The 9281-nt window shown below is 31.8% G+C and overlaps 1 non-coding gene across 1 annotated transcript; it reads right to left on the bottom strand.

The window, feature by feature from the left end:
• Positions 1-8769: 8769 nt before the first annotated feature.
• Positions 8770-8910, bottom strand: LOC119469611. Its single transcript, XR_005198448.1, has one exon. It is a non-coding gene; the product is annotated as a U4 spliceosomal RNA (small nuclear RNA).
• Between the last annotated feature and the right edge of the window lie 371 nt (positions 8911-9281).

Raw genomic sequence — 9281 nt, 5'->3', positions numbered from 1 at the left:
TGTTAATATTGCAAATAGTAAACTTCACCATTTAGGACACCTTCAGAGGACAACTATACATGTTCCATGAAATTGTTGCCTAGGAAACAAATGATTTCCTCTTATTTTTAGCATAGAAGTGTAGGTGTATGAAAGCTCTGAATCAGCCCACACACAGCATGAACACTGATATTTATGAAACCAACATGACTGTAGGGGGCTTCTACCTAGTGGTCGTCAGAGATGAAATGTCTGTATTTTGTCTAAGAATTATCTGATAGATGACATGGATATGGACTTTCTTCTAAATTACTGAGAGAAGATGGAAAGACATGTCATAGGACTAGATCATCAGAATAAGGTGACCAAGTAGATTTCTACAAATATTTTGTTTCTTTTTCAGATAAGAAGTATGCATGCAAGGACTAAAAAGGGAGATTTAGTCCATTCAAAAAAACTCCCAAATACTTCTAAGTAAGCAGCAATGAAATATTGCCACAAAATGTCTATACTCTGCTGAAAGAACAGTTCATACGTGAATAAAGGTGAAGTTGAGTTTATCAACTAAGGCCCAACAAAAATGTTTGCCTTCTCAGGATAAATAAGATGCAGGTACAATTATCTGAAACAATCTAACACCAACACCTTGGAAGTATAATCAACGTGTTCTGTGTCCTCTTTTGTGGTTTAACCGTTTAAGTGAACTATGATTAATAAGTTTTTCATGTCTAAACTGCTTAGCTAAGTTGCATATAAATTAATTCTCCTCAAAGTTCTCCGTATACATATCCAAAATTTTAGCTTCAAGGACATACTTTTATGGGAGAACAATAATATAAAAATAGTGTCACTAGTTCCTTGGAGAACCTCCAATATTTGAAGTGTTAATATAAATACATGTTTATTAAAATTAGTTCTTCCCAGTGTGTTATACTGAAACTTTCTTCCCTATAAGATGGCAGAACCCTTCAGGAAAGCTGATGTTAAATACATAATTATTTTGTTAATTGGGTTATTAAATTGACATTCGGTTATTAAAATGGTTCCTTTCAGTTTAAAACATAGTTGTATCAAAATCTTCATTCTCTCCATTCAGTTCAGGAAAGACTTGAAATTTGAAGACTAGGAGAAGACAAAGATGGTTGATCTAGTCTTTGAACATTTTGCCCTGTTTTAGCACCTGGAACAGAAGTAGATGACTTTGCCTTTAAACATCTTTCATGGTTTCTCTCCATTCTGGTTTCTAGTTCCTTTACCACTGAGACAAAGAAGAAGAATTGAGAGAAAAAAATTCATCTTTGTGGCTGTTGATATGGTAATATAAAGGAGGTACCCCTGACCTTATTCAATTTGATGCTCAGATCTTCCAGGGGTATGTTGGATTCTATATTGTTCATGAACCTAGATTTCTAATTGTCTCTGCCTTTAAGAGTTCACTCATAGAATACAGCCAAGCTTCTCAACCATTTCACCGATGATATATGCTGTCAACCATTTCACTAGGTTGGGAAATTTATTGCTTGACCAGTCAGCTGGCTAGGATGCTTCCTAAATTAAGTCTCCCAGGTAAGCTTCATTATCTTTATGCGGAGCTATTGCAACACCAGGGCCTGCTTCTGCACTTCAGAGATCATCAAAGAATTGAAATGTTGTAGGGTCACCAACATATTTTCTTCACACACTATATTTTGTCTTAGAGTTCTGCTGGCCTAGGTTGTTTTAGAAGGCTCTAGCTTTAAAAAGTGTCCATACCATAAACAGACACTAAATATATCTATGTTCATATGTATAACTACACTTTAGGTCAAACTCTCCCCAAAACATCTCACCCTGCCCCAGATTGACAACCCAGATAATTTGGTTCTTAACCACCACTACTCAGGTAGTTAATAAGATACCAATATCCTCTTCCCATAAACAAATCCGTTCTTAATTAGAGATTCTCCTGGAACACCCTTTACTAGACATGAAAGAAGGTGACATCTCACTTTTCTCTCTATTACAAGAAAAAAGCTTATGCCGATGCCTGTGCCTAATCTAACAGCCAATGTGGTTGCAGCCCAGTCCCCCAATGTGTGTTGCACCACACAGCCTGTTGGCACATTGTGCTCATATGCACCCAGTATGATGAACAGCCCAGAGTCCTAGTCCCAAGCAATACCAGACCACCACCATCACAAACTTCTATAGCCTCGACCACAGAGGCCATCACAGACATCATGAACAAAAATTTCAATGGAAGCAACTGCTTGGAGATCATGTTACAGAATCCATCCACAATTAAAGGCAATGCACCATACCCAACTGACATCCTAGGACCCATCTTCAGGGAAAAATCTTTTCTTACAAAAGTACTCCATAAAATAGGGAGGAAAAATGATTGTTCCACTAGATTTGCAGATATCAACACATGGGCACCAGACACACAAAAAGTGAAGAAAATGTGACACCCCAAAGAAACAAGTCTTCAGAAACAGTTTTTTTTTAAAAAGTATTTATGAAATGCTGTAACAGGAAATAAAAATAATGATCTTACAGGAACGCAGCAAGATACGAGAAAATACAGACAAACAATTAAATGAATTCAAGAAAATAATTCATGATATGAATAAGAAGTTCAAAAATAAAATAAATATCATATAAAAGAACCAAGCAGAAATCTTGGAGCTGAATAATTCAATGAATGAAATAAAAAACACAATTGAGAGTTTCAGAAAAAGACTAGCTCAAATAGAAGAAGGAATTTCTGAACTTGGAAACAAGTCCTTTGAAATAACAAGTCAGAAAAATATAGAAATAAAAGAGAAAAAAGAAAGTCTAAAGGACTTATGAAACATCATTACATGAACAAATATTTGGAGCATCATATTACTGAATGAGGCACAGAATACCTATTTTACACAATAATGGTTGAAAGCTTCCCAATATTTAGGAGAGCTATGGACATTCAAATCCAGGAAGCTAAAAATTCCCCAATTAGACTCAATGCAAAAATATTCTCTCTAAGGCATATTATAATCAAACTGTCATTTGTCAAAGACAAATTTTAGCTCTCACATGAGTGAGAACATGCAGTATTTGTTCTTCTGTGCCTTACTTATTTCACTTAATATAATATCATCCAGGCTCATTTATATTGCTGCAAATTACAGCATTTAATTCATTTTATGCTGTATAGTGTTCCAGTGTGTGTGTGTATCCAGGTATAGTGTTCCTCTGTGTGTGTGTGTGTGTGTGTGTGTGTGTGTTTGTGTGTATCTGTATGTGTATAACATTTTCTTTGTATATTCATCTGTTTCTTGATGGACACTTAGGTTGATTTCATATCATGTCTATTGTGAATAGTGTTGTAGTAAAGTTGTGCTCACAGAAGTAGAAAATAGAATTACGATTATTAGAGACTAAGAAAAATAAAAGAAAGGGGAGGATAGGGAGAGGTAATTAATATATATAAAATTACACCTAGATAGGAGAAATAAGTTCTTAGGTTCTATATCACTATAAGGTAACTATACTTAATGATGATTTATTGTATATTGTAAAATAGCTGAAAAAGAGGGTGTTGAATGTTCTCAACATACAAAAAAATTTCTGAGATGATGGATTTACTAATTACCATGACTTGGTCACTACCTCTTGTACTCATGTATCAAAATATCACTCTGTACCCCATAAATATATATATAATTATGTTTCAATTAAAAACAATTTTTAAAAGTTGTAAACAAAGAATTCTAGAAGCTGCAAGAGATGTAATTACATAAAAGCATGTAATTACATATCAGTAAATTCTTATTACACTATCAGCAGATTTCTGCAAGCAGAAAACTGCAGGCTGGTAAAGAATAGGGAGCTATATTCAAATTGGTAAAAGAAAATACATAGTACTCAAGAATACTACATTCAGCAAAACTAGTCTTCAAAACTGAATGAGAAATAAAGACCTTCTTAGACAAGCAAAATCTTAGGAAATTTATTGTTACCATACTTGTCTTACACAAAATGCTTAAGGGAGTGTTACAACCAAAACGGAAAAGATAGTAACTACTATCATGAAAACATGTGAAAGTATAAAGCTCACCAGTAAAGTTCACAAACTCAGAATAGCTTGTGCTGTAATGAGCCATGTAAATATTTTATTCCTCTAGTATCATGGTTTATAGTCAAAATGGTCAAAAACAATAGCTACAATTAGTGGCTAATGGACCCACAGTAGATAAAGATGTAAATGAAGGCAACAAAAATATAAATTGTAGAGTGTGAGAAAGAAAATTTATATGGCATTTTTATATGGCCAGTTAATGTCTTATTAATTAAAAATAGTCTACTGTAACTACAAGACTCTTTTAGCTTCATGGTAAGTATAAAGAAAAAAAATTACAACAAATACACAAATAAGAAAGAAAATAAAGCTTAGTGTGACAACCGCCAAACCACAGACAAAAACAGTAAGAGAGGAAAAGTGGAATAAGTAATCTATGAAAGAACCAGAAAAAAATTAACAAAAGGGTAGGAATATGTTTTTACTGATCAATAATAACATTGAAGTTCTTCAATTAAAAGATATAGATTGGCTGAATGGATAAAATAAGATACAATTATATGCTGCTTGCAGGAGACTGACTTTACCATTGAAAATGCACATAGACTGAAAGTAAAGGGATTGAAAAAGATATTCCAAATAAATGGAAACCAAAAGTGAGCAGGACTAACAATGCTTACATTAGACAAAATAGACTTTAAGTCAAAAACTGTAAAAAAGACATAATAATGGGAGGAGAAACCACATGATCATCTTACTGATGTGGACAAAGCATTTGACAAAATGCAGCACACTTTCATAATAAAAACACTCAAAAAACTAAAATAAAAGGAAATTTTGTCAATATAATAAAGGCCATATAGGAAAGGCCCACAATTAACATCATATTCAACAGTTAAAACTAAAAGCTATTCCTCTAAGATGAGAAACAAGGCAAGAATGTCTACTTTCATGACTTTTGTTCAATATAGTACTAGAAGTTCTATCTAAAACAATTAGGCAAGGAAATGAAATTAAAGACATCCAAACTGGAAAGGAAAAAGCAAAATTATCTCTGTTTATAGTTGTAATAATCTTATTTATAGACAATACTAAAGATCCCACAAAGTATTAAAATTAATAAATTCAGCAAAGTTGAAGGATACAAAATCAACATGAAAAATATTGTTTTTATACGCTAATGATTAAAAATTTACAAAGGAAATTGAGAAAACAATTGTTGTTTACAATAGTATTACAAAGAATAAATTTTCTAGGAATAAACAAGCCAAGAAGGTGAAAGACTTGTAAACTACAGACTACAAAATATTGATCAAATAAATGAAAGATGCAAATAAATACCATGAACTGTTCATGAATTAGAATAGTTATCATTGTTAAAATATCCATACTACCGAAAGCAATCTGCAGTTTCAATGCAATTCCTATCAAAATCCCAAAGGCACCTTTTTCTTAGAAATAGAATAAAATTCCTAAAATTCATATGGAATTCCAAGAACCCCAAACAGCCAATACAATCTTGAGAAAGAAAAACAAAGCTAGAGTTCTCACTTTCTGGTTTCGAAACATATTATAAAGCTACAGGAACAAAAACATGATACTGCTATAAAGGCTGACATATAGACCAATGGAACAGAATAGAGAGCCCAGAAATAAGCCCACACATATATGGCCAATTGATCTTTGAAAAGGATGCCAAGGTTACACAATGTGAAAAGGATGGTCTCTTTTTTACATGGTGTCAGGAAACCAAGATATCTACATATGAAAGAATGAAGTTGAACCCTTACTTTACATCATGTACAAAAATTAACTCAAAATGGATTAAAAACCCAAACATGACGGGGCTGGGTGGCTCACCCCTGTAACCCCAGCACTTTGAGAGGCCTAGGTGGCAGATCACAAGGTCAAGAAATCCAAACCATCCTGGCTAACACAGTGAAACCCCATTTCTACTAAAAATATAAAAAATTAGCCAGGTGTGGTGGCATGTGCCTGTAGCCCCAGCTACTCGGGAGGCTGAGGCACGAGAATCGCTTGAACCCAAGAGGCAGAGGTTGCAGAGAGCTGAGATCAGGCCACTGTACTCCAGTCTGGGTGACAGAGTGAGACTCCATCTCACAAANAAAAAAAAAAAAAAGAAAGAAAGAAAGAAAACAAAAGACCTAAATATAAGACTTGAAACTATAAAACTTCTAGAACAAAATTTAGAAAAAATCTTTATTACCTTGAACTTGACATAATTTCTTGAAAATTATATTGAAAGTACAGCAACAAGAAAAAATTAACAAATTGAACTACATCAAATTTTAAAACCTCTCTACTGAAATGAAAACAATCAACTAACTAATAAAGCTGCTGATGGAATATGTAAAAGTATTTATAAAGCATATATCTGAGAAGGGGTCAATATTCAGAATATAAAAACAACTCCTACAATTCAGTAACCAATGACAACAACAAAACAAATAACTTGATGGAAAAATAGACAAATGACTTAAATATACATTTCTCCAAAGATGTAAAATGGCCAATCACTATAGGGAAAGATGGTCAACACCACTAATCATCAGGGAAATGCAAATGAAAACCACAATGAGTTACCACCTTATACCCATTAGAATGGTAACTATAGAAAACAGAAAGAGAAAGCAGAAAATAACAAGTATGAAAAACAATGCATAGAAATTGAAATTCTCTTATACTATTGATAGGAATGTAAAATGGTACAGCACTTTGGAAAACAGTATGGAAGTTTCTCAAAAAATTAAAAACAGAACTACCATACAATCCAGCAGTCTCACATCTGGGTATGTACCCAAAATAATTAAAAACTGGGACTGGAAGAGATATTTTCACACCAAAGTTTACTACAGCAGTGTTCACATTAGCTAAAAGATTTCTGAAAGCTGTCTTAATGTTCATCAACAATGGAACATTCAGCATTGAAAGAAGGAAATCCTGTCACATTCTACAACATGCATAAACCTTTAGGGCATTATGCCAAGTATCATAAACCAGTCACAGAAGACAAATATTTCATGTTTGAATTTATATGAGATGTCTAAAGTAGTAAAACTCTTATAAAGTATAATGGTGCTTGCCAGAAGCTCGGGAAGGGGAAAGGAGTTGTTGTTCAATGGGTATGTATTTTCAGTTTTGCAAAATAAAAATAAATTCTAGGAATCTGTTGCACAACAGTTTCCACAGAGTTACTGCTGTACTATACACTTAAAAATGGTTGCAATGTTGAATTCTATTATGTGTTTACTATAACAAAAATTATTAAAATTATTTGGCTATTTAGATTTTTTGCTTTTTCATGTAATGTATTGTCTCTTTAATATATGCAGTGTTTTTTTAATCCTAATATTGGTAATTTGTATTTTTTATTGATCTATTTGAACACAGATTAATTTTATTTATCTTTTCGAAGAAACAGTTTTGGTTTCAGCTTATTTTCTCAATTGTTTTTAGTTTTCTATTCTTATAGTACTGATTTCTATTTCATTAATTTATTCCCTTATATTTATTATTTTCCTCTCTCTCCTTTTTTTAATTTGCTTTTCTTATTACAGTTCCTTAAATTGAAGGCTTAGGCCATTGATTCGTTGCTTTATTCTCCTCTTAGTATTTAGTGCTATAAATTTACCTCTAGGTTGTATCTAGCATTTTAATATATTGTACTTTTCTTTCAATGTATTTTATAATATTTTAAAATTTCTCTTGAGATTTCTTCTTTATCCATGTATTACTTACATTTCCAAATATTTGAAGATTTTCTCTTTTTTCCTTTATGTGTTTCAATTTAGTTCTATTGTGTTTGATGTACATATTTTATACGATTATCATTTTAATTTATAAATATTTGTATAGGTCTAGGATATGATATATTTTGATGTGTTCTATGCACATCTGAAACAATGCTTTACATGTTTTCTTTGTTATAGTGTTCTATAAATAACAATTAGGTCAAGTTCGCTGATAGCTTAGTGTAGATCTTCTACATCCTTAAAATGTTTTTCTAATTATTTTATCAATTATTTTGAGAGAAGCATAGGGCTCTACAAATATAATTGTGCATAGTCTATTTATTCTATTAGGTATTGCTTTTTGTATTTTGAAGCCTATTATTTGTGTATACCCATTTTGGATTATCACATATTCTTAACTGGAATGAACTCATTATAATCACATAATTACCATCTGTGTTTCTTATTCCAAAGTCAATTTGATTATAATTTGGCTAATATTTGCCTGATACATCATCACAGATTTAATCCAGCCATATATTTTTTAAAGTATAAGATATAATTATTAAGTAGGTTTAATTTTATAAATGCAGCATTATGTCACAGGAGATTAAATTATTGGAGAAGAATTTAATTAAGTATACGAAGAAAATACAAAAAAGTAATAATTATCTCAATTAATGTACACAAATATTTAACAAAAATTAAAAATTTATTCATAAATAAAAACTCTCAACATAGTAAGAATTGAAGAGAATTTTCTCAACCTAATAAAGTGTATCTATAAAACAAAAAACCTCACCTACGAGTAAAGGATTAAATGTTTTCTCTCTTGAAACTCAGAAACAAGTCAAAAATATGTTTTCTTTATAAATCTCTTTAATATTGTACTGGAGACAAAGCATTACTAAAACAATATGACAAGATAAAGACAGCGGATATAAATTTGAAAGGAATTAAGAAGTTTTGTTTGTTTGTTTGTTTTTAATAATTCAGTCTCTGTAGAGACTGTCAAAAATTGCCAATGCCAACTATATTTCAAGTTGTGATGGCGGAGTATTGGAAAAACTTTTCAATTAGCAATAATCGCACCTCGGATAAACCTCATTGGCTACAATACTGCCACTATGCAAAGCTGATGAGTGTTTATTTGTAGATGACATGATAGTCTATGTAAAAATTCACCAAAAATATACCTCCCGAAAGCTACTAGAAATAATCAGTTTAACAAAAGCACAGGACACAAAGTTAATATGCAAAGTTATATAGTAGTATTTTTCTGTACTATCCATGGTGTTATTAAGATACATCAAGAGGTACTTAATTTAAGGTGGAAAATTTAAGGTGGCAATGACTTTCAAGGCTGTGGAACTAGCAATCAACAATTTTAAATTTAAATTTTAAATATGTCTAAACCATAAAAACCCTAAAATAATTAGTGATGAATCTGTAAGATAGAATACACAGTTGACATTATAAAGGTAGTATCAGATTTTTGTTGCTATTGT

This window comes from Cebus imitator, unplaced genomic scaffold, assembly GCF_001604975.1.
Source record: "Cebus imitator isolate Cc_AM_T3 unplaced genomic scaffold, Cebus_imitator-1.0 Scaffold738, whole genome shotgun sequence".
Classification (NCBI taxonomy): Eukaryota; Metazoa; Chordata; class Mammalia; order Primates; family Cebidae; genus Cebus; species Cebus imitator.
This window is presented reverse-complemented; position numbering and strand designations above follow the sequence as displayed.